This window comes from Ictidomys tridecemlineatus, chromosome 9, assembly GCF_052094955.1.
Source record: "Ictidomys tridecemlineatus isolate mIctTri1 chromosome 9, mIctTri1.hap1, whole genome shotgun sequence".
Lineage (NCBI taxonomy): Eukaryota > Metazoa > Chordata > Mammalia > Rodentia > Sciuridae > Ictidomys > Ictidomys tridecemlineatus.
Window position 1 is genome coordinate 114,739,641 of NC_135485.1, and position 27,486 is coordinate 114,767,126.

Genomic DNA, 27,486 nt, shown 5'->3' on the forward strand with positions numbered 1-27,486 from the left:
TTTTAAAAATGTTTTTTATTCAATAATTTCTCAAACAAGTTTTGGAGAAAAGTGGTTCCAGTGAAGATTCACACCTTAAATTTATTCTTATATGTTTCATGCACATACAAAACTACTACAGGAAGATATATTTTGCCATTTTAACTTTAGTAATGGATAATTTAATTTTCAAATAAGTACAACTTATGTTTGAAATATTTATGTCAGAAATTGTAGAAAATCTGAGTGCAGTGGTTTGAGCCTATAGTTGTATCTACTTGGGAGACTGAGGCAGGAGGATCACTTGAGACCAGGAGTTCAAGGTAAGCCTGGGCAGCATAGTAAGATTCTTTCTGAAAACAAACAAGAAAAAAAAAGAAAGAGAAAAAGAAAGAAAATATTTAATAACCAAATAACTTAAAAACTAGTCTTGTTTGTTGCAATTTTTATGATTTGGTAGCAATAAATTTGGGATGACATTAGGAAAATCTATTGAGTAAATTGGACTCTTTCAAAATCTCATGATTTTTATCATATATTTTCCTTTTATATTAGTTCCAAACTTCAGAATAAATTATTATTTTTGCTTTAGACAGTTAATTATAAGTTTTAAAGAAGTATTTATTTATACTTGCCACACATTTCCATCTTCATAAATCTCCTTTATTGGTGTGAATCGTAATGTTTCTAAACTAACATTTTCTTTCCATTTGAAAATACTTTTTTATCATTCATTTTAGTAAAAGCTTATTTGAAATGAGTTCTCCCGGCTATTTTTTCATCTAAAATAGCCCAAATTCCTTTGGAATATTTTCAATGGATAGAGACTTCTAAATTGCAAAAGTCTATTACAACCTTTAAAAATGTCATGTTGTTTTATCTGCCTTACTTCCTGGAGACTGTGGGCTAAATATTTGTGTCTCCAGACAATTCATATGTAGAAATTGTAACTCCTCAAATTATCTTGAAGTGAGACTTTTGGGAATTAATTTTTGGTTTTAGATAATGTCATAATGTAGTGCCCTGATGATGGGATCTGTGCACTTCTAAGAAGAGGAAATGAGACATGAGTAGCTCACACTCTTTCTCTATCTCCTTCTCTATTTGCCTCTTTTGTACCATTTAAGCACAGAGATAAGGCAACTGTGCAAGTTGGGAATTGGGCCTTGATTAGACACCAAATTCGTCAACACCTTGATTTTGGACCTTCCAACATTCATAACTGAGAAACATGTGTCTCTGCTTAATCTATGGTATTTTTCATGGCATCCTGAGCCAATTAAGGTAGTAATTAATACAGAGAAGTGGGGTGTTATTATAATAAGTATCTAAAAATGTGGAGGTGACTCAGAACTATGTTGAATATAGAGGCTTCTATAATTTTAAATGTATTCTACAAAAAAATCTTCTAGTGGTGATTGTGGTGAGGGTTCAAAAAATTCTCAGGAAAAAAATCATAAATGGAATATTGGCACAAATATTGCAATTTGATGAGATTTCACAGAGAAATGAGCATGTCATCAGAAACCAGAGGGAAGTTTTTTTTTTTTTTTTTAATCATAATGGGGCTGAGTTGTACCCATGTTCTAGTACTTTGTGGAAAGTAGAGTTTGAGAGTGGTAAAATCAAATATTTAGCTAAGGAGATTTCTAAAAAAAGAAGAGTGGCTTGGCTCCTTTTAACTTCTTACAGCAAACCATAATAAGAGAGAAATTGATTGAAGAAGGAATTGTTATTTAAAAAGGAACTATTAAAGATGAAAAATTATCAGGCGGTTCATACTGCAGAACTTGAGAAAGTATATTTACGATAACAAGGGTGTGGCTGACTGATCATTCCATAAGGAAGTCACTCTGAGAACCATGTACCTAGTCTGTCATCCCAGAGAATTCCAAAAATAGACATAGAATTAAATCAGAGAGGTTGCTGCCGGTTCGAATTACAGGGAACAGAGAATGGAAGACCAAATGAAGGAAGGCAGTTAGAATTTTTAGAACATAGAGGACCAGAGCATAGATCTATTCATCTGTAAGTGTGCACTGTTCTTAAAGACAGAAAGAATGACCCTGATCAACCGCAATTTAGAAATTATCAGGGATTCTTCCTTAATTTCAAAGGCTTGGGGGAATCACTTCAGAATCAGTAGGAAAGGCTTTAGCTGTATGGAGTCTGGGGACACAGAGTCACCTATGAGACCTTTGAGAAGCACAAGCTCTACCTTTGGAGAACTTGGGGAGGAAGAGGTGGGAAGTGTCCCCTCAGAACATAGGAAAGTATGACCCCTGCCCTACTGGGTCCAGAAGGCATTACTCTTGAGAGTTAGGACCTCATAGAATTTGCCTTGTTATGTTTTGGACTTGCTTATAACCCTCTAAGCTTTTATTCCTTCTGATTGCTCTACTTGAAAATGGGATGTCTCTCTCATGCATACTCCACCATTGTATTTTTCAAGCATCTTTATTAACAAGTTAACAGCTTGAGAGAAATTTTGCCTTGGGATGATACCTGCCTGGAATCTCAATCAAATCTGATTCAAATGATATTTACGTGAGACTTTGGGCTTTACATCTAAATACTGGAATGAGACTTTGAAGGTATTGGGATAGAATAAATGTATTTTGCTATTGAGAGGACATGAATTTTATAGAGACAGAGGTAATCCAAAATTCTTATGTTGATACTGTAACACCTAGTGCAATGGTACTTGGAGATGGGAACTTTAGGAGAAAATTAGGTTTATATTTATTAGGCAATGAGGGTGGGACCTAAGTATGATTCATTCTTTTTACTTACAGATAAAAATTGAACACCCAGATTTTCCTTTAACTTTCCTTAAAAATATTGTCCTCAAACTCTTGCTAATATTTGATCCCAATAGGATTTTAAAAATATGTAACCAATTGCTCTTTAAAACACATTTCCAAGCCAACTTGAGGTTAGAAAAAGACAAGTTTCTTGCTCTGGAAAATGATTTATAAGTGGAAGTGATATATAATCTATATATGTATAACTTACTTTTCCCCACTTTGAGCAAATACATCTATTTAATCCAAACTCTTTATGTGACTATGTGTAAGAGACCTCTTTCAATGACCCTCAACAGATACATAGCATGACTTAGAAGTGATTTTTGTTGTGATAAACAATATAGAACTTAAAGTTAAACTTAAATTATTGCAGCATAGCCTATCTAATAATAACAAGTATACCCATACAAATTTTCTAGTTTAGAAATGGGTTTTCACTAATACAGAGAATATTAAAAAATTGAAATAAATAAATTAAGATGTAGATAACTGTATTTCAACATATATTTTATAATATAGTATTCTAACAGAGACTTTAAATATCATTTCATAATATGCACCAAATCTGTAAAAATTAAATTCTTATAAATAAAATTTGTACATGGAATTGGCCTTGCTATATACAAATTGCATTTTGTATTTTATTCAGTGTATCTTAAAAATGTTGGTTCCAGAAAATATTACAGTTGCATTTGAAAGAACTATTGTCATTGATTCTAGCAACAGACTAGCTGTTCTCCACACTTGACATATTGTTTTGAGTACACATTTCAGAGAGTTCTTGACATTAGTTGTAGTTGTGGTTTCTGAATTTGAAATCTACTTCAGGACAAGCCCCAAAGAAGTTTCACTTTCTTTACAATTGACAGATATTTATTTTCTTTTTTTAAAAATCAAAAGTGATATGAGAAGTCAAATGTCAAAGAAAGTAGAGTCTCCATCAGTAGGGGTGCCTGAATAACTCTCTTGAGTAGAACTCCAGCCACAATAAACTTTATGTGACAGTGGTAAGCCACACTTCTCAGGGTCAATAAACGAACTCATTTAATACACTAAAATGTCAGGGTTTATCTGTTACAACATTGAACTTATTTTAACTAATTCAATAGATATCAACCTTCCACATGGCTTGAGCTATTTTCAATTCAATTTAGTCAAACACAGACCAAATTGCATGCTTATTAAAAAAGCACACTGCACAAAGACAGAAATCCCAAAATATGAAAGTATAGCACTAAACAATTTAAACCACTTCCACTATAACCAATATTTCAAAATATCTATCTTTGAACTCGCCATCCTCCTGCCTCAGCCTCCCGAGCTGCTGGGATTATAGGCATGTGGCACCGTGCCTGACAAATTCTGGGTATTAATTCCTGTCAGAGGAGCAGCTGGCAAAGATTTTCTTCTAATTGTAGGCTCTCTATTCATGCTCTTTATCATTTTTGTTGCAGTGCTGAAAGGTTTTTTTTTCATATTTATTTTTTTAGTTGTAGATGGACACAATATCTTTATTTTATTTTTAAGTGGTGTTGAGGATCAAACCCAGTACCTCATGCATGCTAGGCCAGTGCTTTAACTCTGAGCCACAACCCCAGCCCCAGTGAAGCTTTTTAATTTGATGGCACTCCACTCATTAATTACTGACTCATATATGCATATACACATATGGGTGTATGTGCAACAACATTTGGGGCATAAATATTCCATGCCACAAAGGGATAATCTATAGAGATTATGAGGATGTTAAAGATACAATTCATTAAGTATAAAGAAGTTGGGATATAAAGGCAAAAGGAGGGTTGGAATATACAAAAGTTGACAGTAGAGAAATTAGAAGATAGGTAGCACATGAAGTCCTGAAAGAGTGAGAAAGTTAGGAAATAGAACAGAGAGAACACCATATTTTGCTATTAGAGGAAGAAATGAAGACAGTAAAATCAATAAACCAAGCAAACAAGTACAACAAAACAAAACTAACCTACCCCAACCCAAACAGAAAATTTAAAAACAACAACAACAAAATGAGCAATCATTTCTCATTAGAAAAAGAAAAACAGGATAATTAAAGGATAAGATAATTAAAGGAAAAGGAAAGTAATTACAAAATAGTGAAAAATAACCCAAAACGTGTGTGTGTGTGTGTGTGTGTGTGTGTGTGTGTGTGTAAAAAAGAAAATTTATTAAATAAAAATGCTAGAATTTTCCCACGGAGGAAGGTGAAATTGTGAATATTTATATCCTATTCCAGACTGTTGTTCCATCCTCATTTCTTCAGTAATGTACCTCAAGAAAGCAAAATCCAGGTGTTATTAAAAATATTCTCCTTTTGTGATATTTACTTTTCTGACTGCTGGAGTGGCTCAGAAGTGTAGCTGGTTGAAATGTCTCTCAACTTCTCTGCTTGTCAGTGTAGGAGGGATGAAACTAGAAGTACCTTCTCTTAGTGTTTTGTCCAGACATTTCAGATATGAAGCTATTTATTATGAATAGAGTCCTGAAGCTACCCAGCAAGATAGTATACAGCTTTTCATGTTGATCCCAGAAATAGAAATAATCAGGTAGGAAAACGGTGTCCCTAGATTAAGAAAGTGATTTACAGTAACTTCTCTGAAGTGTCTGCTAACATAGTGTGTTTGAGTTTGAGTGATACTTGTCAGCTTGGAGCAGTCACCTCATAGTATAAGAAATAGCAGGATGACTTGAACAACTCATAAGACAGAGGGAAACATGCACAGAAAAATGTAGTGAGGAGCATAAAACCAATGAGCTTAGTAAGGAAAGGACATCCATAAGTGAAAAAAAATCATTATAATTTGCAATGTGACATAATGATAAACTCTGAATGAAAATAACACATGATCAATATCCCTTTAACAATAAAAAAAGGATAAATGAAACTAAGATCTAATAGAATAATTGTGGGCTTATATCAGGCTTTTGTTTTTGTTTTGCTTTCAAATTCATGTTTCACCTCTTCCTTAATGAAATTGACAAGAAAATTAATGTATCTTTTTGCAGAGTTTTCATTTTCTCTTTTCTTTTTACAGGGAAGACATTTTAAAGTGAACTACTCATCTCCAAATAGTCAAATCTACTTAAAAAAAAAAAAAGACCATACAAAAAAGCCCAAGTATAGTACTACCTGCTTTCATTGCCATAATGTCCATATTTTATATTTTTATATGTGCTGTCTTTCCACTGACTGATGAATTTTTTCTATTGTTATCTTCATAAAATTGCTCTTCTAAATGCCTTTATAAGCCAGAAAATTGAGGAAGCTAGGTTTTCCAAACTAATGATGATTTACATATATAGGATTACTGATAATTATCAAATAACAGATTTTTAAAAAATCAAGTCTAGGCAAATCGAATCCGGGGTGATGGTGAAAAGATAGCGTTTCAGGCTTATACCCAATCTCCAACAAAGATTGAGCCATATCTGCATATTCCAGTATGTTACGTAGAAAAGAAATTGACTGTCTAATTGTAAAAGACGTTATTATCACTAAGGTCCACTATCTTCTTTTTTTTATAACTTTATTTCACTTATTTATTTTTAAGTGGTGCTGCAGATCAAACCCAGGGTCTCACACGTGGGAAGCGAATGCTCTACAAAAGAGCCATAACCTCAGCCCTAGGGTCCACTATCTTAAAAAATTCTTAATCATATAAAAGATGACACAGAGAGAAAAGTACAATAAAGTAAGAACAAGATAAATGTGCTAGCCTCCTTTTATCATTGTAACAAAATACCTGAAAGAACAACTTAAAAGAAGGAACAATTTATATTTGGTTCATAGTTTTAGAGTATTCAGCCTAGATAACATGTCCTTATCAATCACTTTGGTTCTGTGGCAAGACTGAACATTATGGCAGGAATCGTTGATGGAGCAAAGATGCTCACTTCATGGTGGTCATAAAGAAGAGGGGGGAGATAGAGAGTAAGAGAGAGAGAGAGCTCCCTTTTATAACAAACCCCTTCCCCAAAACTCATTAAGCCATGAATTCATAAGAGGATTCATGAGGTCTGAAATCTTGTGATCCAATCACTTGCCACACTAGCGACCAATTCTTCAACATACGTTTTTTGGAGGAATATGGAGATCCAAACCATAAAAACAAAGAGAAAAGAGAGAATAGTTTGTCAAATAACATAATCAAAGAGAAAAGAGAGAATAGTTTGTCAAATTAATCATCTGTCCTAGTAATTGGAAGATAGAGAATAGATACAAACTTTCTGTATAAGGAATAAATTTTTAGGCTACCCTTAATCCATAAAATTACATATTTGCTTATTTTATGGTCACATTGTCATTATCAAGCATTTCTCTTTGACAATCATCATCATTAAATTACATTAAATAACTACCAGGTATATTAAAAAGTAAGTTAAAATATGGTGAATATTGCTAAGCATGTTCATCTGAGGCTTAGTAAAGAATCCCTAAAACATTGCAGCATTAAAAAAGAAAGATCCTTTTCTGTATGTATGTATGTATGTATGTATATATATATATATATATATATATATATATATATATATATATATATATTAATTTTAGACATAAGTGTCCCTCAATATCAATGAAGAAAGGCTATTATAGGAAGGGTACACTTCATTAAGCCGTGTGATTAGATTTAACATGCCTTATAACAAATTATAACTTTTGTGATAGAGTCAAATAAAACAACAGGTCTGAGGAAGGTTACTCTACCTGTAAAGCAGCAATTATAATGAGGCTTGCTCATGCTAAATAAATGAAAAATTTTAAACAAATAATGAAAGAGCTATGAGATATTAGAGGACCAAGTTGAATAGGACATTCTACCTGACCTCTCTGGCTTTCTACTTGTCTGTTTTTTTTTTTTTCCTTACTTCAAAAGGTGTGAAACTGAGACTGTTGGAAAAGAACAGATAGGGTATGTGGTAATAATTCAGAATTCAGCAAAAGTGGGAAGATGTTCAAATTTGTACCAACAAATTTGAGAGACATTGTTGCTAGGGCATTTGTAAATATAACTCAATTAGCACAATAAGAAAGGATAATCTAAATTTGCACTCAAAAACAGCAAGAACAACATCAAGCTAATATGTTATTTAAATGATTTAAATGACTGCCAGAATGTACTTCAACATCTGGAATGTCCTCCAAAATCTCCAGTATTGAAAGCTTGGTCCCCATTTCAACAATATTCAGAAGTGGGGATCTTAGGAAATGATTGGAACATGAAGGCTCTGAGCTTTCAGTAAACTGATCTACTGATAGCTCAATGAACATTGGAAGGTAGTGGAAACTGTAAGCAGTTGGGACATGTGAAGGAAGTAAGCAACTGAGGTGGGCCTTTTGTAACTACATCTTGTGTCTTCCCAGATTCAACCCTTTATCCTGAGAGCTATGACCTGAGCATTTTCCCCCAGCATACCCTTCTGTTATGATGTTCTGCCTCACCTCAGACCCAAATCAATGGACCTAGCTGACCATGGATTGAAACCTCTGAAACTGAGCTTTTCCTCCTTGAAATTATTTATAAGTGTCAGGTATATTTGATTACTGCAACAAAAAGTTGACTAACACAGATGTTCCTTAAATTAAGAGAAATATTTCATGTACTCTCTTGTATATGGAAGCTAAAAACAAAAATGTCAACTTGAATGCAAGGAAAAGGTTGGAGAGAGAGAATAAATGAAGGTTGAATTTGATTCAAATAACATATGCATGTATTAAAATAGCACAGAGCTCCATTAGTAGGCATAATTAATATGGTAATCAAAAAGAGAGTTTAAATCCAAGATTTCAGAAACTTAATATCCCTTAAGACTGATATCCAGTGAGACGTCAGTAGTCAATTCACAAAAAGGAAAATATGACTTATTATCTGGAGTAAAAGAGACTATAAATAGATTCATAAGTGATATAAATTGAGGCAGTTATCAAAGATCTAAGCAGCTATCATAATAAACATGCTTAAGACTTCAAATCAAAACATTAATATACTAAAAAAATGTATAAAAAAATTCAAAAACCCAAATGAAAATTCCAGAAATAAAAATACAATACTGAAAAATTATAAAGATATGTGTGTGAGTTTATATGTGTGTGTGTGTGTGTGTGTGTGTGTGTGTATAATAATGGAGGAATATACTAGAAAATGACACTAAAGGGAAATTGCATGGAAATGAAGGGAGACCCTCATTGCTATACAAATTTACATATAAGAGGTTGTGAGGGGAATGGGAAAATAAACAAGGAGAGAAATTAATTACAGTAGATGGGGTAGAGAGAGAAGATGGGAGGGGAGGGGAAGGGGGATAGTAGAGGATAGGAAAGGTAGCAGAATACAACAATTACTAATTGGGCATTATGTAAAATTGTGGATGTGTAACCGATGTGATTCTGCAATCTGCATTTGGGCTAAAATTGGGAGTTCATAACCCACTTGAATCTAATGTATGAAATATGATATGTCAAGAGCTTTGTAATGTTGTGAACAACCAATAAAAAAATAAAAATAAAAAACAAACCTTAAAAAAAAGAAAAAAAGAAAATGACACTAAATAAGAAAATATTATCGAACTTTAAGCACCTATAGAATTGATTCAACCCAAAACACAGGAAATGGGAAGATCGAAAACAAATTGTTGGAATTATTGGAACATCAGTAAAAACATTATGTGTTCCAACCTGCAGACATGGAATCTGAGAAGAAAAAATAGGAAAAAAAGGACAGAAAAATATCTGAAGGAAAAAATGTCCAAATTTTACAAAATTATTAAACTTATTGATCTTCAAATTTTAAGATTAATGCAGTGAAAATTATATCAATCAAACTGAATCAAATGAAAGTAAGAAAATTTTCTATCAGTCAGAAAACAGACAAACAACACATTACAACAAAGTGAAAACTGATATTGGACTTCAGAGAAATAAAAAAGCCAGACTGTAAATAGAATAGTACATTAAATATCTGAGAGATAGAAGTATATCATACTAGAGCTATAAAATTAGGGGAAAATGCCTTTCAAATATAAAAGTAATTTAAACACTTAAAAAATTAAAGGGAACTCATTTCTAGGATATACAAAAATGTCACATTAAAAGGAAATATTGCTAGATGGAAATTTGCAAATATTAATCAAGAGTGGCATAATGGTAAGTATGTATAAAATCCACTCATGTTTTTATTTTAACTTTTGGAATGCAAAAATTGACCAAAGTTTAAATGTTTCATAACTTGCATAACAAATATAGAACTAGAATTTTATGCATAACCAAAGTTTGTATTTTTACAGTGCACATGAAACAATCATAATTATAGACTGAGTAGTTGGTCATAAAATAAGTCTAATTGAATTTAATTGTTGAAAATAAATAGATTTTATCCTCTGATTACGAAATTATTGTCAGAAGTTTATAAAAATGGATGTTTAGAGAATCCATCAATATTGAAAAGTAGCACATTTTTTATAATAAATATTTAGTATTGGCAAACACATTTATAAAATGTAAAAAGTGAAATTCTCATATGAAAAAAGAATAAGAGTCTTAAGACCATAATCTACACTTAGAGTTTAAGAAGCTAGTAAATGAAGTAAAAATCTGACTCAACATATTTTGAAAAACAGTTAATACTTATGGTAAGTTAATGCAATAATAAATGGGAAAAATAGAAAAAAAATAAGCTTATGAGGTGGTTTTGAAAAGATCAATGAAATGGTTAAAGCTGGTAAATACACAAAACTACATACATAAATGTATTATACTGTTAGAAGAAATGATGGGATTTGATAATAAATCTATGATAATTGAAAATGAAATGTTTGTTTAATTTGAAAAACAAAGTGATTTGAGAAGCACACAAAAAAAGTTTCTCAAGTGATGAGCATGTTCTACACCTTGATTATATAATGGTTACATGGGTGTACTGTAGTTTTCTCAAAAGTCATCAAAGTAGACTCAGAATGAGCTTTTTGGTATATGCATGAACCAGATGGAAAATGTTAAAAAAAATTCTTTATAGAAATCTCTCTCTCTCTCTCTCTCTCTCTCTCTCTCTCTCTCTATATATATATATATATATATATATATATATATATTGATATGTTGATATATTGATATATATATATGGTGAGATTCAGTGATATATTGACACTTATAAATATTGTGTACTTGTCCAAGCAAAAGTGGCATATTAGAATGCATGACATCCAAATGTATGATCTATACATGACATTAAAATTTAACTTGTCTGAACTTATAGCTACTTGAATATAGAATTTAATATTATTATTTTATTTGTAATGATAATCATTAATGATAAACATGATCATCATTATTGTCTGAATGATTAGATACTACAAAATGTCATACGGCATATTTCATTGATTGAAATGTCTTGTTTGGGACTTTAAATTCACCTGAAAAACATCAGGAACTCTGTGTTTACTTGGAAAATGCGTATCTTGGACAAAGTAAACATGGCAAATCATTTCCTTTTCACATGTTGTCTAAATTGCTTCTACATCCATTCTCACCTTTAGATTTTTCTTCATAGATAAGCACAGAATCTGTGAGGCCATGTAATTAAAATGCCAGAATATCTTTAATATTTTCTTTAGGTTTTTAATTCTTTCCTGTCATTTGGCTTCTGTAATATTTCTCATTCATTCATATATGTATCTCATGTCATTATAGGCTTGATTAAGGATGAAGTTAAAACTAAAGCATATTTATTAAGGCAAACACAAGTATATATTTATTAAGTTGAAATGAGATTTTTATTGAACCCTGCAGAGTAACCTTGTGTATTACACATATTTGAAAACATTTTGATCCATTTTGACATTCAATGGATCACTTATTTTCTGCATCTCAGGCTCATGGACTTTTTTACAGTTCTAAATTTTCACAATTACAGTAATCTATATGTTAATGCGTGGTATTATTTGACCTGTTAAGATTATCTGATGACATATATAATTGAGATTCTTCAAATAATCCATTTTGAAGATAAAAATATAATTATTCTGTCAATAATGAATCCCATTTATATATAATTATATATACAATTATAATCTTATATTAACAGATTACATAGCAATATATACATAATATATTAATACATTCAATATATATAGTGTAATGTTAATTTTATATAAAATAAAATATATAATAATGCCAATAATGAATCTCAACTATATGCCCAATAATGAACAATGAATAAATGGAAAACGAATACTCCCACTAATTCATAATGAAATCCTCTTAGAGTAATCTTAAATCAATAGTAAGAGATTATTGGAAAAGAGAAAGACTAGAAAGAAAGCTGTACATTGGGAGAAAATACACTGGCAAAAGACTGATATTCAGAATACATGATGAAAATAATACAAATGCAAATCTCACTTTAACAATAAATATAAACATGTTTTGGTTGTTGAAATTGGTTAAAGTTTCATTCATATTGGAAAGTGACTTCCCAAATACTTATAAGAATTCAGGTGTACATGCATATGTTGGAGTTAAGTTTGTATTTGTCATATGACTCTATCTGGGTTCTCTTTTAAACTCACTTTTCCTTATGCTATCCAATGCTACAGAATCCAATGAGATTAAATTTTGTTAAGCTACTTTATCATTTTATGTATTTTTGTGTGTGTGCTCAAGAGTACAGACAAAAGACCATGAACACTTCTTGTAAATATTTTCTAAATCCTTAGTGCCAGTTCCTGACATTTGCTGCTACTTCTGCTATTGAAGCTATTGATATGGGGAACCAACACCATCATATCACTCTTCCTTTAAAATATAGTTTTGGGGCTGGGGATGTGGCTCAAGTGGTAGTGCACTCGCCTGGCATGCGCGGGGCGCTGGGTTCAATCCTCAGCACCACATAAAAATAAAATAAAGATGTTGTGTCCAGCGAAAAATAAAATTTCAAAAAAATTCTCTCTCTCTCTCTCTCTCTCTCTCTCTCTCTCTCTAAATATATATATATATATATATATATATATATATAATCTTATTTCAATGCAGTTTCATTCTTGTATTTCATTCTTTTGTTTTGGAATATGTATTTATGTATTGCTGTCAGCATCTTAAAACTACAGGCAGAGACTCTTGACTCTAGTTGTCAAATTATCAACATAAAAAGAAAAGCTAACACTTAATCCAGAAACCTTGCTTCATTTCTCTTATAATAGAAGGGATTTTTTAAGTGTTTCTGTTCTTAACATTGACTAAGGATTTAGGTCCAAACCTTAGAACTGTAACATTTTTTTTTCTTCTTACTATATAGGTTTGCTCTTGTTCCCCCTTGGATTTAATGATTAAAGTACAAATCTTAATCAAACACCTCCTAAAGAAGAGGAAATTTCTTACTTAACCAAAGGAATCTTGTTTCAGAAAGAAGAAGTTAAACATCAATGGAAACATGGACTAGTGCTGTCTTTTCCTAAGGACACTGCTCCTATCTGCCAAACCAGCTACATTGTAAGTGATTGGAGAAAGAATATCTAATGTCTTCATTCCAATGATATGGTGACAGTAACTCAAGATTCAAGTACCTCTAACAATTATTACTTTAAGCAGACTGAAGATCCTAAGTATCTGAAATGTGGACCCTCAGAAAACAACACATACTTATTGTATTGACTGCAGTTTATACTTACAGTTAAACAAACAGTAAAAAAAAAAAAAGGTGATTAAATCAGCTAAATTCTAATTTAACACTGAGTCAAATGTTTAAATCAGACTTAAGACAGGTAAGATTTTAAACAGTAAGGATTTAGGGGAAACCATGTATGCATTTCTGTTCCTCAGATTGTGTGTATTTCTCCAAGCTTTTTGTTTTAATTTTTATTTGTTGAAAATATATATATATATATTATTTTTTTAAATCAAAGTAGTCATCAGGGGAAAAATCAGTATGTCATGAACTTTCTCACTTATTTCCTTGTTAAGAATTCTTTAAAATTTTAAATTATACATATGGAACAAGCTTTTTACTGCTTCGGTCTGCAAATATCTCTTTTTAAACTTTTAAAATTTGTTCTTTTTAGATACACATGACAGAGTGTATTTTGACATACATACATATTAACTTATTCTAATTAGATGAATACATGAACAGTGTAACTATACATCATGTACAACCACAAGAAGGGGATCCAATCTTTCTTTGAGGGCCACCTTACTCTTCTCAATGACCATGATGTGACATCCTGTGGGATAACTCATTTAGATGCTAAATTTGTTGCTACTGACTCATGTATGTGTCAAACAATATTTCCAATAGCTCTATAAAATAAACTTTTATGAAACTACTTATAATAACCAGAAAAACTATGCTACAAACACCAACTGTAAATGAACAAAATTACAATGTCATGGGAATAAAAAACTAAATAAAATATTATCCATCATGCTCTTCATTTAGAATTTTCAGCAAATATACATAAATACATGTACACAACAGGCAAATGACACAAAGAAAATACTAATACCAATACAACTTTGTTAGTAAGAAAACACATTCCTTCCTTCCTTCCTTTCCTTCTTTTCCCTTCCCTTCCTCCCTCCCACCCTCCCTCACTTCCTCCTTCCTTCCTTCCTTCCTTCCTTCCTTCCTTCCTTCCTTCCTTCCTTCCTTCCTTCCTTCCTTCCTTCCTTCCTTCCTTCCTTCCTTCCTTCCTTCCTGTCCCAGGGAATGAACCCAGGGTCACTTAACCACTGAAAAATATCCCTAGCTCTTTTATGTATTTTATTTACAGACAGGGTCTCGCTGAGTTGCTTAGAGCCTCAGTAAATTGCTGAGCCTGCCTTTAAACTCACAATCCTCCTGTTTTGACCTCCTGTGCTTCTGGATTATGCCAGAAGGCGGGCGCCATCATGCTGGGCCAAGAAACCACTTTTGTGACAGGGATTTTCATGTGAACACAACAAAATATTTTATCAAAATATATTTCAAAAAATGTGTTATCAAAGAAAGATCTCTTTCTTAACTGCCAAGGATAAATTTGTTTTTCAAAATTAACTTTACTGTCTTTTAAAATAAGAGTAGAAGCTAGGGAATTTTGGTTTTGTGGTAACTAGGTCTGCACATTTAAAATATTTCATCTTCATTATATGAATTCTAAAAAAACAGAGTTTTATTCCTTCTAATTTAATCTAACATTGTAATTCAATATCATGGGAGTAGAGGAAAATACACTTGCCATTATTTAAATCAAAAACTATCTATTGATGTTAATTTTCATAATAATAAAATATCTGAATGAAACATAATAATTTCCTGCTTGTAAAGCTTAGATACTTTAAATACTATAAAGTTGAACAAGTTTTCTTATCATCTATGCAGCATTTTATTTTCCTTTCTTTATCTTAATAAATATCCCCATATAGAAAACATCTCAAACCAGAACCTTGAGGATTACCCATGAAGGTTAACTCTCTCTCAGCTTCTCACTGCAATGTCCAATCATTTTGATATTCCACCTATTTGATTCCCATGGTGATTCCTGAATTTTTGTCCTTTTTATCTCTTATTTGGATCTATATTGTTCTCTCCAAGCTCCAGTCTTATTCCCTTTCAGTCTATCTTTGCACCATGACAGAGTGATCCTTTCAAAATTCAAAGGAATAGATGGGCTAATATTGCCTACTGCATTAACCATTTTTCAGCAGCTCCTAAAAACCTTCAAAAAAGTCATTTCAAGTCTTTAAAATCCCATCCATTATCTATGTTTTTGGCCTCATCCCTTTCATTTCCCTTTGTTCTGTGTCCAGTGTTGCAGTTTCACTAAATCCTTTCAAATTACTCAAAGGTGCTTCCCTTTCTCTTTCAATCCTGAGATATTTTCAGCTTTTTGCATAGAATAGAAATACTCAGAAGTGGTCTGAATCAGTTTACTACCAATCCATCTAAGGTATTATAGGGAGCTTGCATAAGAATATAAATCAATGATATACCAATCTACAATTTGGTTGAGATGGTAATTATATACACATGTGTGTATTTGTGCAAACTCTCACACACATATAGATATATGCATTTATATAGTTTTATTTCTCTATATATGAGCTTATGTGAAATATATTTTAGATGTATGAGTATGTGTGCACATCTATGTGCATATATATACACACATATGTGTATATATGCATATGTGTACGGATAGAGTTTTCATGAAAAAAGTAATTCATTTATTTAGATTATAATTAATTTAGATGATAATTATCATCTCCACCTTGTTTCTTTTTAAAATTTGTTTTAACATTTTTATTTTGGTTCTGAAGCTTAAACCTAGGGCCTTGCTGAAAAGTGCCATACCACTGAACCACATCTCAGACATCTTGTCTCCCTTTTGGTCAAAATGCCCTTTCCAACATTTTTCACTTGGGGAAGTCCTACTTAAATTGAGAGCATTCGTTAGAGTTGTCATCTTCCAAATCAGGCATGTATTTATTGGTTCAGTATCTCTCTGGCTAGTCTTACTCCATCTTCTTCTCCTTTTCTACTTTTTTTTAACCCACATTTTACACCTTACTTCATTTTAAACACTAATGATGTAGCTTCCCTTCCAAAAGTTTTCTGATGTTAGACTACATTACATGCTATATGATATGCAACACTTCATTACAACTATATAAATGAATCTATACTTTAGGTTTTTCATTAAAGAAAACATTTTACATTTATAATGAGCCAATATATAAGGTATGTTATATCAAAAAGAAGTTCTAGCAAACAGATTATCTAGGGGAAAATAACTTTCCAGTCTCATAATCTTTATACTGTAAACAGTCCATTATGGCCAATACTAAGCAACAGATGTGACATCACTGAACTTGGTCTTGGAAATGATAAAATTATCTCACCATTCAGTGGTAATCAGATTCAACTCATGATTTTGTTATATGGTGTTATAGCATTATTTATTGACTATAACACTTATTATCTCTAGGTATTGGTGTATGTTGAAAGTTAGAAAACTCTGATATCTACAGACTTTGTGAAGTTGACTCAACTTACTTTGTCATTAGCAGTCTTTAGTTTATTCTCATGATTGATTCTCATGCACACTTAGAATATGCTTTGCTTTATAAATTTTTTCCACAAACCTAGTCAGAACAATATATGAAATCATTAAATGCTTTATGAGAAAAGTATACCCTCAGAGATCCTAATATATATTTATTTTTTACGTTTTTTTCCCTCTGTTTGGTTTAAAACATCTGTACTCTGCTAAAGAATTTCACATGTCTTCAACAGACTTTAAATACTTTGAATATAATGCTTCATTCTTAATTCAGATGAATTGAACTCTGATATCAAAAGTAGAATGTCACAAACAATTCTACACACATATACACACTTCAGACTCATGTTCAACACCTGTTGGGAAGAGAAATACGCATTTAGCAATGATTTATACAGAAAACCTATGTAAGTAAATTCTCATCACTGTGTCTTTCATATTTGGCTATATAGATGTAAAGGACAGAAATTCACTCAAACTGAAATTTTTTTCATAAATAAAATAAATGGCTTATGATAGGCCTCGTTCCATCTCTAAATGGTGGTCCAGGTCAAGAGGAGAGTAGCCATTATTCATGTCTTTAAAACCAGGAAGTTTTCCTGGCATATTACATTATTCCTTTCATTACGTGGATTCATCTTCTTTTCTTTGCTCCATATTTTATATGCTTCACTTATTTAATTATTAATAGTATTTTGCACCACTTTAAGTAGATAAAAAATCATATTCAGTTCATTAATTTGAACTAATTTATGAATGTAACTGATGAAACACTGCATCCTTTTAGTTCAGTATTTCGTTTGATATTTAACTTAAAAGCCTCCTGTGATTCTAGTCTTCAGCCATCAAAAATGATTCTTTGATTAAAATGAAGATTTCTTCATGGTTGTTCAAGTCATATTCACTCTAGTATTGGCTATGACAATAAATATAGCAGTTCCTTTCTGGGTGAACTTAAGGAATCACTCAACTTAGTCTCAATTTTGTCACTCATGAATAGGGACATTAATTAGGATCTACCTTAGAGAGAATATAAAAATGAAATACACTTCTGTATGTAAATGACTGAGACTAGGTTTACATATGCTATAAGCTTAATAAATGGTAGCCACATTCGTTAGAGTGGAGATCTTCAAAAGGAGTAATCTATAACTAGAAATTGATATTTTATTTTCAGTTTGTTCACTGAACCCAGAGCTTCTCACATGCTAGGCAAGGAATTCTTCCATTTTGTTACACCCTCAACCAAAAGACTTATGTATTCTCAATGAAGGAATTAAGCCCTGATTTTTATTGTAAAGTAGTAAATGTTTCCATTCTCAGTAGTTTCATCTGAGAATAATAAGTGGTCCATAATAATAGGGAGGGATACTTGTGACAATTCTACCATGCAATTAATACTCTTACTTTTACTGTCAAGTTTTATGGGTACTAAATTTGTAATTGCCACCCTGGAAACATCAAGTGTCATGATCTTTTGTACGTGACTGTTTTACAGTAAAATGACTATGTGTGTTTATGTGTGTGTATCCATAATCATATAGATATTCTTAGTGACCAAAATTCACACAGCACTATATAACCTATTTCTAGAAATGGTACAATACAATTGCATAGAAATTTGCTTCTTTGGTAACACTTGACATATATTTAAAAATCTTAGAAATATATAAAGCATATTAACTGATTTTGGGAAATTTCAGGCAATGAAAATAATCAGTTTTAGTTATGCTCATATTAGGCCGAAAACAAATGTATCAGAGGTTAAATTTTAGTGGTATAATAAGAGATTTTCTTTAGTACAAAAAAAGAACAATAAATATTACATTATACTAAATAAAGGCAAGATAAAATTTTGGAAGTAAAAATAGCCAGTATGTAGCAGCCAGACAATAATAGGAGATTTTGAATTAAATGGAACATCATTTCAATGATATTTACTAGTTGATGAGCTATTGTTTACAATTTTAAGCTTCAGTGATCTAAAAGTGTCACCTAGTTAATAATTTGTGCGAAAAGTCTATATTTGTCAATAGCTTTTAGAAATTTTAGCTTATATGCTATATTTCATTCTTTTGTTCTTTTCAGATTAAGTAAACTTAATTTCAGATGAAATTAAAGTTAAATTATATTAGTAATTATAGCACAATTTGTAAAAACCCTGGATATTGATCCCAGGGATATTTGTACTTATTGTTTATTCAGCTTACCATTTGCAAAATAATTTATTGTTGCCTTAGAACAGAGTTGATAAAATGAAGTCTGAACTTTGGGTATCAACTAATACCCTTTAGAGTTTTGACTGAATATCTGTCCTCAATATTTGTCATAAGACCATAGTAAATTCACTAATGAAGTAAATACTTTTTAAAATTCAATTATGAATATTTTTCAAATAAATGGATGATCAAAAAACAAAAAAAGGAGAAAAAATATAATAGAGGAAGAGAGAAATAAAAAGAAATAAGTAAAAGAAGAAAGGAAAAGAAGAAGAAATTGACAAAAATGGAGAGAAGCATAAACTGATGAAACAAATGAATCAGAACAGAATTAGCAAAAGAATAAAGAGAAGAAGGAGATGATGAGGAGGAGAAAGTTTGAGATTTATTAAAGCTGGTATAGGTCAATGCTATCTTTGCAACTAAACCCACATAAATGGCCACTTGAACATAATAATTGCAAATATGTATTTTTTCAGTAACACACATTTCCAAAGACAGATGAAGTCTCAAAAATTCTATGTATGATGAATAATTTTTTCACATATAGACAAAACCATCTTTGTATATTCAAGTTTACTTTAATTCATTCATTCAAATTAGCTGATGGCAAAGCATTTTATCACTCAAAATGTATCAAAATTTGTATTTCCCTAAACATATCCACAAATCCGTGAGTTATGATTTAAGTTCTGTGCAGTTCTCATGAATGCCAAAAACTAGGATCCAAGATTCCCTTACAAAATGGGATAATAAAGACCATGTTATGGTTTGGATGTATTATGTTATCCAAAAAGTCATGTGTAAAACAATGCAAGAAACATTGGAATTGAAATGATTGGGTTATAAGAACATTAATCTACTTGTTAATTAATCAACTGTTATGGATTAAGTGGGTGGTAACTGTAAGCAGGTAGCATGTGGCTGGAAGAGGGAATGCTTTGGGGATATATATTTTGTCCCTGGTGAGTAGAGCACTTTTGTTGCTTCCTAATTACCAGGTACTGAGCTGCATTCTTCTCCACATCCTTCTGCATGATTTTCCACCTCACTTTAGACCCATCTATCAACAGATCTCTGAAACTGTGATCCCCCAATAAGCTTTTTCTCCTTTAAAATTGTTCTTGTCAATTATTTTGGAAACAGTGGCAAAAACCTAACTAAAGCAGACCAGGATTTGAACACACACATATTGAACAATGCCTGGCATGTAATATCAGCTCAATTAATATTTTTATATATATTTATAAATAAACAAATTGAAGGAAGAAAATAAGTAAAGAATATGAGTTCTATTTTTTTAACCTATATGGTAGAACATATTTTTATATTATTATTTTTTGGTAGATATATACTCCACAGTATGATTTCCCTGTTATCTTATCTATGATAATATTTACACATATTTACACTTGAAAAGATAAGCTTCACGTCTCAAAAAAGGAGATAGAAAAAGTGGGAATATAGAGTTTGGATGTCATCTAATTACAAACACTTTTGTAACATGAGGTGACTTGGTATCTGTGATCCCACAGTTCTCATCATTGTTCACCAATCTTAGGTCATGAGTAAGTAGAAAGAATGTAGATATTAAAGTGGTTGGTAAATAGAAATGTTGAACATCCTGTACAAACTCAAAAAAAGTGAATTATAAAAAGAACTTGAGAAATCATGTAAAATATTTTATTGTGTGGACACAATGGTTTTTATTTAAGTCTCAGTTTGGGGCTTATATAGAGAGTGTAAAATTGCATTTTAGTTCCATAGTTTTGAGTAAAAAAAGCATTTTATATATTGCTTTATTTCTACAACAGACTACTTCACTGAAGATACCAAAATACTTTGTTTATCATCCTGTTCCTCGCAAATTGTAAATTTAATCCAAGTAAACTTCTCATGAGAAATTTGTGCACTTCCTAACTTAATCAATGATATTGTTAAGCACTAAAATTTGTAAATATAGCAACTAATATAGTGACCACTAATAAGTATAACAGTGATCAATTCTGAATTTCTATGAATGTAGATTTCTGTCTCAATTCTAAAAAATCTTTTAAAATTACTTAAAATAACTATAAAAGTAGTTATTGACATTTATTTTCTCTCTTACTCTGGCTCAAAATTAAAAATCACTCAAATTGTCCTCAGTCATTATTCTGTTGGGTGATGGGCAATAATATAAATCATTCAAAACAGTAGGTTCTAGGTAATTTCTTCTTACTTTCCTTTTGATTTAGTAGAATAATGGTTGAGATCATTTTTTTTTTCTTTTTCAGTATTCACAGATTCTTGGAACTACTTTTTTTAAAAAAAATAATGTAATGTTAAAAAAATAACAAGGAATCTGTGTTCAATAATATGAAGGAGTCCAAAGTTTCAGTTGGGCTTTAGATTTTATGAATCACTTTTATAGTTTTGCTCTCCTAGCACAAGTATACAATACTTACAACACTTTGTGTGTCTAGGGTTTCTGTGTTTTCTCTTTGTTGTTTTTCTTGTCTAGCAGCAAACAATAGAAGCCCCTTTCACCCAACTTGCTCTCAAGTAATTGTATGACAATAATTAGGAACTAAGATTAAAATAATTACAATAAACATATAGTCAAAATTATAATGCAAAACAAAACATAACATGGAAAGAGTAACTGTCATTAATTTTGCTTCTTCCTCTTTTTCTTATGATAAGGAAAATAGAAATTCAATACAGAAAATTCACTTGATTTCAACAGCTCTACCTCCAAAAAGATTATTTTTTTTCCTAGCTTTACCATATGTCTTACTTGGATTGTTATGGTCACTATCTGAATCTTCTTGATATATTAACCTAGAGTACGGATTATTCTCAGTAGGTATCATAATGGAAGAAACGTGGTCAAGGGAATAACACCACTCCCTCGTATCATTACTCCCTCGTATCATTAGCACAGCGTGTGTAATATATACATAATATGTGGACACATGCCCACTTTTACTTAATTAGGAGGATTATAGCATACAAGAGCTGTGACACCAAAAGAGTTCAGTGCTTCACAGGAATTCCAGCTGGGTATGCTCATGGTCCCAAGTCATGGATCATCTACCGCTCCTTTAAGTTTTCCTTGTCTTTCTTCATGTTTTCTTCCTATAAACATCTTTAAATGAATCATCAATTACTCTTTGCTAAATCCTGTTCAAAGAACATGAATGTGATTTGCTTGAAAACCACACTTGCTCACAGTCCCATACTTGATATCTGAGTCTTTCAATTTGTAATTAAACTTTATAAGAGAAGAAGTCCCACAGAAAAGTTTAGCTGACTGCCTCTCAGTAAAGTACATATATTTTTTTCACTTTGGAAGAACTTAGCTGTTTTTATTGAGTTTGACCTACTGTGTAGGGCCTTGGGAATGTAATGCAAGATGCTGCTACATTGTGTAAGATCTTGAGATTTTGTGACAAATAATTTGAAATTACTGTTTTAGTAAAGAACACACTGCCTGTATTCTCCATGATTGTCATTCTGACAAGAGTGAGATGAAATCTTAGAGTACTTTTGATTTGCATTTCTCTAATTGCTAGAGATGTTGAACACTTTTTCATATATTTGTTGATCAATTATATTTCTTCCATTGTGAAGTGTCTGTTCAGTTCCTTAGCCCAATTATTGATTGGGTTATTTGTAGTTTTGGTGTTAAGTTTTTTGAATTCTTTATGTATCCTAGAGATTAATCCTTTATCAGAGGTGCAGTTGGTAAAGATTTTCTCCCATCTGTAGGCACTCTCTTCCCACTATTGTTTCCTTTGCTGAGAAGAAGCTTTTTAATTTGAATCCATCCCATTTATTGATTCTTAATTTTACTTCTTGCATTTTTTAGGATTCTTTTTTTTTAAGAGAGAGAGAGGAGAGAGAGAGAGAGAGAGAGAGAGAGAGAGAGAGAGAGAGAGAGAATTTTTTTAATATTTATTTTTTATTTCTTGGTGGACACAACATCTTTGTTGGTATGTGATGCTGAGGATCGAACCCGGGCCGCATGCATGCCAGGCGAGCACACTACTGCTTGAGCCACATCCCCAGCCCACTTTAGGATTCTTGTTAAGAAAGTCAGATCTTGTACTGATGTGGTGAAGATATGGCCTATTTTCTCTTCTTTTAGGTGCAAAGTCTATATTCTCATGCCTAAATCTTTGATCTACTTTGAGTTGATTTTTTGTGCAGGGTGAGAGATAGAGGTTTAATTTAATTTTGCTACATATGGATTTCCAGTTTTGTCAGCACCATTTGATCTTTTCTCAAGTAAATGTTTTTGGCACCCTTGTCTAGGATGAGATAACTATATTTATGTGGATTTTTTTTTGGTGTGTGTGTATGTGTGTGTTAATACCATGCTGTTTTTGTTACTATATTTCTGTCGTATAGTTTAAGTTCTAGTATTATGATGCCTCCTGCTTTACTTTTCTTGCTAAGGATTGCTTTGGCTATTCTGGGTCTCTTATTTTTCCAAATAAATTTTATGATTGCTTTTTATATTTCTATGAAGAATGTCATTAGTATTTTAATAGGAATTGCATTAAATCTGTATAACACTTTTGGTAGTATGGCCATTTTGACAATATTAATTCTGCCTATCCATGAGCATGGGAGATCTTTTCATCTTCTGATGTTTCCTTCAATTTCTTTCTTTAGTCTTCTGTAGACTTCATTGTAGAGGTCTTTTGCCTCTTTGGTTAGATTGATTCCCACTTTTTTTTATACTATTATGAATGGAGTAGTGGTGAAAGAAGAAATCATTGTCTTGTTCCAGTTTTTAGCAGGGAATGCTTTCAATTTTTCTCCATTTACAATGATGCTGGCGTTGGGTTTAGCATATATAGCTTTTACAATGCTGAGGTATGTTCCTACTATCCCTAATTTTTCTAGTGTTTTGAACATGAAGTTGTGCTGTATTTTGTCAAATGCTATTTCTGCATCTATTGAGATGATCATATGATTCTTCTTTTTAAGTCTATTAATATGATGAATTGCTATTGGTGAGGATGCAGTAAAAAATACACGCTCGTATATTGTGGAACTGCAAATTGGTGCAACTACTATGGGAAGCAGTATGGAGTTTCCACAGAAAACTGGGAATAAAACCACCATTTGACCCAGCTATCCCACTCATTGGTTTATATCAAAGGACTTAAAATCAGCATACAATTGTGACACAGCCACAGCAATGTTTATAGCAGCTTAATTCACAATATCTAGGCGATGGAACCAACCTAGGTGTCCCTCAATAGATGAACGGATAAAGAAAATGTGGTATATATACTTAATGAAATATTACTCAGCTTTAAAGAAGAGTAAAATTATGGCATTTTCCAGTAAATGGTTGGAGTTGGAAGATATCAAGTTAAGCAAAATAAGCCATTCCCACAAAACTAAAGGCTGAATGTTTTCTCTAGTATGTGGATGCTAGTTCACAATAAGAAGATGGGCACTAGGGAAGAATAGCATTACCTTAGATTAGGAAGAGGAAAGTGATGAGAAGGGAGGGGAGGGGATGTGGGGATAGGAAAGATAGTAGAATGAAACAGACATTATACTGTATGTATATATGTGACTACATGACCAATATGATTCTGCAACATGTACACACAAAAATGGAATTATATCCCATCTATGTATGATATATCAAAGTGTATAAATGCATTCTATTGTCATGTATAACTAATTCAAACAAATAAAAAACTTTTAAAAAGAAAATGCCAAATAAACTTTTTAAAAGAAAAAAAACACACCTCCTGCAACTTATGTTCACTGATACTATGAAAATGACACAATTTAATGGATCTCTTGGAATTATGAAGGCAAAACTATCACATTTGCCTGTTCTGTTTTACTTGTTTTCTACATTTTCCCAAAGCTCTCAAATTTACACAGACTCAGATCAAAAGAAGGTGCCATCCATTGGGACCATAGAGAAGGTAGTTCTACTGGTAAGTCTTTGTTTTTATCTAATGTATTGAACTACCTGTTGAAGTTTTTATAGACTGTAGAAATACATAATAGGATAACCAAAGTTAGAACATTTAAGTTTTTGTAGCAAAAGCATTTTCCTTCTTTAAAAAATTTTATGGTTACTCTCTGAGGAAGATTAAAAAATGTTGTCAGGAAATTAGGAGACTTGACCTCCCTATCGTACATTTAGCATTATCTGATAGGACTGCCAATATCAAAATGTGCCCTCAGTAGCATTCTATTATCAAGCAGAAGAGTTTTACAAAAGGCCTAACAGACTTGGAAAGTTCAATTGAATTTCAAGAACAATTTTCTCACCTACAAACATATCTTTCCTATCCTGTTATTTTGCTATCTCCATATATATATATATATATATATATATATATATATATATATATATATATATAATATATATATATTCTCTCTCTCTCTCTCTCTCTCTCTCTCTCTCTCTCAAGGTCATATATATGAGATTGTGCATGTGTATGTGTGTGTGTGTGTGTGTGTGAGAGAGAGAGAGAAAGAGAGAGAGAGAGAGAGAGAGAGAGAGAGAGAGACCATTAATAGACAAAAAGAATCCAAAGCATGGCTTATATGTGTTATCATAGTGTTTATTCTGGCTTTATGTGTTCCTGGATGACTATGGAGAAGAAAAATTTCAAAGAAAGCAAAATTGAGTCTTTAGATTACTTTTCCTCCTCTGTCTGAAAGACAGAATAACTAGAAAAAATAGATCTATAGCAAAGAGTAAATGTTTGTGCTGAAATATTAAAAGTATATTTGTCCATGTTAAGCCTTATTAATGATGTCCGATCTAGAGGACACCCTTTACCACCAGATAAAATCAACACAATAAAACACTCACATATATCTACATGACACCAAGAGCTTTTCCAATGGACTCTTAAGTGGATAAGGTGGCAATATTGCTGTTTATGCATTTAAACATGATTTTAAAATAGATTCTTCTACTTAACAAGGCTATTTTTATTAATCATCCTGCAAAATACCTGGTTTTCAAATAGCAACTATTAGCCTTTATTCATCACCTTTTTGAAAACAGGAGTAAACTGGGTCAGGGGAGTAACTGAATTTCTGGTCAACAAGAATTAATAATAATCTGAAATTTTCATTTTGGGCTCATTGCTAAGGTTTAATATGTGTCCCTCAAAGTCTTGTTACCCAGGATGGCCTTACTTCAAGGTAGGTAACTTTTGAGAATGGGGCCTTGTGGGAGGTCCTCAGGTCCTTGTAAGTGTGTACATGAAAAAGATGTGGGACCCCAGGCCATCCTTTGGGTCTTTGCTTCCCCGCTCATTAGTTAAGCAGTTTTACTTTGCCATGTGCTTCCAACAAAATGTGCTGTGTCACCACAAGCCCAAAGCCAGGGAAGAAAATTGATTATGGATTGCAAACTCCAAAACTGTGATTCAAAATAAACCTTTTCTCTTTGTAAGTTGGTTATCTCTGGTATATCAATATTGGAGGGTAATGGAAAATAATATTCCTACAAGATAGCCCCCAGGAAAAACAGAAAGAAGGTGTGGATTGGGAGGAGGGGAAAAAATAAACAAACATTAAAACTCACCCAGGAAATCCTTTTCCGGGAAAAATTGGTTGTAGAAAAGAGGCAGGTACTGAAACACTGGGCCCTGGTCTTACCATTTCCCAAATCCTGGAAGGAGAAAAGTAAATAGTGAAGCTCTGGGAAACAATAAATCCCAGAGGAAGAAGCAAGGCAATGGGTGGGATTTGAATATTCAACCCTCAGGATCTGAGCTGCTATCTTTCCTAGTAATAATGAGCTTTAAACTTTTTACAACTATCTTCCTGAGTTAAAATTTTAACCTGCACAACTTGTTCCCTGACTGTCCAAACCAGCATGTCCTCAAGTTTCCAATGATTAATTCACCCTTATTGTAAACTATAAACTCAGAGTCCTTTTGTAACTCAGGGGCCATTTTTGACACAGAAAATGAACGCTTCCAGTGCCTGACTGGTTTACCCCACTGAGGAATAAAGAAAAACTTGCTGATCTCTTGGAGTTCTGCTTCCCTCCCAATTATTTGCGTTTTCATAATGTTGCCGATACAAAGCTGTATTAACAAGCTCATGTACAACCTTTCCCTTCTATAAGATCCCTATTTCTTAGAGGTCTGTGATTAAGTATGGGAAAGGGTATCTCTTTATAATATGTAACCTCATGTTACTGGCACCCAAATAATTTCTGCTTGGGTTATAAAATACAATAGATCTTATTTGATTATTTGTTGTTGTTATAGTGAAATTGTTTAAAACAATTAATCTCAGATTACTTTCCTCTTGAGAATGAGTTTTTGTGCTTATGAGGGTTGTATAAAAAAATGGTGAGAACTATAGTCCAGGCTATGTTTACAATCTCTACCACATTTTGAAAACTGTAAAATATTCTTTGATTAGCTGCATTTTTTAGGCTA

The 27,486-nt window shown here is 32.1% G+C and overlaps 1 long non-coding RNA gene across 1 annotated transcript; it reads right to left on the reverse strand.

Annotated features, from left to right (window-relative positions):
- LOC144366538 (uncharacterized) lies at window positions 1–26,830 on the reverse strand. The gene is made up of 2 exons (XR_013425591.1): window positions 26,619–26,830; window positions 1–332 (listed from the first exon to the last, which is right to left on the reverse strand). It is a non-coding gene; the product is annotated as an uncharacterized LOC144366538 (long non-coding RNA).
- Between the last annotated feature and the right edge of the window lie 656 nt (window positions 26,831–27,486).